Consider the following 3,666-nt stretch of genomic DNA (forward strand, 5'->3'; position numbering starts at 1 on the left):
AATTCACTGCTATTAACAGCAACTCATCCTTAGAGGCTACATCTTTTGCTGGCCCTCCTTTTAAACCCGTCACCTTCCCCCCCAAAACCACCAGACCCAAATTCCAGCTGAAATGGAGAGCGAAGATGCCTTCCTGTTTGTCTTCATCAAAAGGTTTGAGTCTTTTTCTGTTCTGCCTTTACAGGCAATTTGATCTCAGTGGAAATCTTGGTAAACCCAGAGACTGATTGCTAATGAATTGTGGGGGCTCGTGTGAGCCCCTTGTTAGCAGAGCTGACCTTTGGGCCTTGTGGAGGAAACTCTCAGCTTCCATTAAAAAAAAAAAATACGGCCCTGATCCTGCAAAAACGTAAAGCCTGATCCAAAGCCTATTGAAGTCAGTAGAAATCTTCTCCCTGACCTCAATGGACTTTGGATCTGACCCTTCTTTCAAGTCTCTCACACCTGGATTCTCACTGAAGGGAATGGGAGAGCTTCCAGAATAAAGATTGGATTCCCCCTCGTAGTCACAACCTGAGACCCTGTGACCAGGGAGGAGTATAAAAATATGGCTCAGGCATGCAGGAGTGAAATCAGGAAGGCCAAAACACGCTTGGAGTTGCAGCTAGCAAGAGACGTTAAGAGTAACAAGAAGGGTTTCTTCAGGTATGTTAGCAACAAGAAGAAAGTCAAGGAAAGTGTGGGCCCCTTACTGAATGAGGGAGGCAACCTAGTGACAGATGATGTGGAAAAAGCTAATGTACTCAATGCTTTTTTTGCCTCTGTTTTCACAGACAAGGTCAGCTCCCAGACTGCTGCACTGGGCAGCACAGTATGGGGAGAAGGTGACCAGCCCTCTGTGGAAAAAGAAGTGGTTCAGGACTATTTAGAAAAACTGGACTAGCACAAGTCCATGGGGCCGGATGCGCTGCATCCAAGGGTGCTAAAGGAGTTGGCGGATGTGATTGCAAAGCCATTGGCTATTATCTTTGAAAACTCATGGCGAATGGGGGAGGTCCTGGATGACTTTAGCAAAGCTTTTGATACGGTCTCCCATGGTAGTCTTGCCAGCAAGTTAAAGAAGTATGGGCTGGATGAATGGACTACAAGGTGGATAGAAAGCTGGCTAGATTGTTGGGCTCAACGGGTAGTGATCAACGGCTCGATGTCTAGTTGGCAGCCGGTTTCAAGTGGAGTGCCCCAAGGGTCGGTCCTGGGGCCAGTTTTGTTCAATATCTTCATTAATGATCTGGAGGATGGCATGGACTGCATCCTCAGCAAGTCTGCAGATGATAGTAAACTTGGAGGAGTAGTAGATCGCTGGAGGGTAGGGATAGGATACAGAGGGACCTAGACAAATTAGAGGACTGGGCCAAAAGTAACCTGATGAGGTTCAACAAGGACAAGTGCAGAGTCCTGCACTTAGGACAGAAGAATCCCATTCACTGTTACAGACTAGGGACTGAATGGCTAGGAAGCAGTTCTGCAGAAAAGGACCTAGGGGTTACAGTGGACGAGAAGCTGGATATGAGTTAACAGTGTGCCCTTGTTGCCAAGAAGGCTAACGGCATTTTGGTCTGTATAAATAGGAGCATTGCCAGCAGATCGAGGGATGTGATCATACCCTCTATTCGACATTGGTGAGGCCTCATCTGGAGTATTGTGTCCAATTTTGGGCCCCATACTACAAGAAGGATGTGGAAAACTTTGAAAGAGTCCAGTGAAGGGCAACAAAAATGATTAGGGAGCTAGAACACATGACTTATGAGGAGAGGCTGAGGGAACAGGGCTTTTTTAGTGTGCAGAAGAGAAGAATGAGGGGAGATTTGATAGCTGCTTTCAACTACCTGAAAGGGGGTTCCAAAGAGGATGGATCTAGACTGTTCTCAGTGATACCTGATGACAGAACAAGGAGTAATGGTCTCAAGTTGCAGTGGGGCAGGTTTAGGTTGGATATTAAGAAAAACTTTTTCACTCAGAGAGTGGTGAAGCACTGGAATGGGTTACCTAGGGAGGTGGTGGAATCTCCTTCCTTAGAGGTTTTTAAGGTCAGGCTTGACAAAACCCTGGCTGGGATGATTTAGTTGGGAATTGGTCCTGCTTTGAGCAGGGGGTTGGACTAGGTGACCTCTTGAGGTCCCTTCCAACCCTGATATTCTATGATTCTATGAAGCTAGATTCACCCGTGAAAGAGGAATTTCAAACTGAGGTAAAGAACAGTGACAATGGAAGTGGGTGGAGAATCTCCTAATATGGAAAGGACAGAATAACCTGCAACAAGCTTCTCTGGCAAACCAAATGAAAAGTATCAGAGGGGTAGCTGTGTTAGTCTGGATCTGTAAAAGTGGCAAAGAGTCCTGTGAACTCTGTGCCATTAGATGATATCGCCTTCACTTGTGAAGGATGCTTTAACTGCCTTAGTACCTGACCCCACTTGTCAACACAGAGGGCCAGGTCCTCAGCTAGTGTCATCAGAGTCGCTTCATTGAAGTCAGTGGACCTCTGCCATTTCCACATTTTCTGTTATTTTTCCCCCCACTCATTGAGTAAGGGGCCTACCCTCTCCTTGGCCTTCCTCTTGCTTCTCATGTATTTGTAGAATGTTTTCTTGTTACCCTTTATGTCTCTAGCTAGTTTGATTTCAATTTGTGCCTTGGCCTTTCTAATTTTGTCCCTACTTGTGTTATTTGTTTATATTCATCCTTTGTAATTTGAACACATTTGCACTTTTTGTAGGACTCTTTTTTTATTTTTAGATCATTGAAGATCTCCCAGTCAAGCCACAGTGGTTTCTTGCCATACTTCCTATCTTTCCTGCGCAGTGGAATAGTTTGCTCTTGTGCCCTTAATAACGTCTCTTTGAAAAACTGCCAACTATCTTTAGTTTGAATGGCTCGTCAACAAGGACAATGAGCTGCGGAATTACTTAGCCTTCTTGTAAATGTTTCAGACAGCCTGTAAGTAATGGCTGCTCTGACTCCGCAAGGGCATGTGACCAAACCACATGACTCTGAACTCCATTTTGGGTACCTGTATTGTTCCACAAACTGTTCTGGGAACCAAGTTTGAAACAAAGGGTTCCCGCCCTATGGAAAAGCTATGTAAGGCCGGGAGTGAGGTCATCGGCTGTTTTTCACTCCCTCACAACTCAACACCGGAGAGAAGCTCCAAAAGAAAAGGACTTGGAATGGGGGTGGGGATCCCAAGCTGCAAAGCAAGTGCAGCTTGTGCCGTGAAAATCTGCAAACCTGCTTGTATCATCAGTCAGGGTGAGAAATTGCTGATTCATATCCAATCTTTCTATTATTTTAGGCTTAATTTGAGGTTTTGTTTATTTACTAGGAAATCTGCTTTGATCTGTGTGCTATCACTTGTAATCACTTAAAATCTATCCTTTTGTAGTCAATAAACTTGTTTTTGCTTTATCTAAACCAGGGTACCTCTGAGTGAAGTGTCTGGGGAAAAATCTCAGCTTGGTTAACACAAGCGTATTGTGCATATCCTTCCCCCATTGAACTTTAGGAGCTTACATTGTACAGATCCCTGTGCAGTGCAAGACGGTACAATTTTGGGTTTATACTCCAGCAAGGGTGCAGGGGGGAGGAGCTGGGAAGTTGGCTGTTGTCTCCTGCTTGTCTTTGCGTAAGGCACTCAGGTAGCTCAGTCTGGATGTGTGGCACCACCTGC

General features: G+C 45.4%; 1 long non-coding RNA gene across 1 annotated transcript; it reads right to left on the bottom strand.

Moving 5' to 3' along the window:
- Positions 1-1,853: 1,853 nt before the first annotated feature.
- LOC115653283 lies at positions 1,854-3,326 on the bottom strand. Its single transcript, XR_004000898.1, has 3 exons — positions 3,228-3,326; positions 2,100-2,107; positions 1,854-1,864 (listed from the first exon to the last, which is right to left on the bottom strand). It is a non-coding gene; the product is annotated as an uncharacterized LOC115653283 (long non-coding RNA).
- Between the last annotated feature and the right edge of the window lie 340 nt (positions 3,327-3,666).

This window comes from Gopherus evgoodei, chromosome 6 (genome assembly GCF_007399415.2).
Source record: "Gopherus evgoodei ecotype Sinaloan lineage chromosome 6, rGopEvg1_v1.p, whole genome shotgun sequence".
NCBI classification, from domain to species: domain Eukaryota; kingdom Metazoa; phylum Chordata; order Testudines; family Testudinidae; genus Gopherus; species Gopherus evgoodei.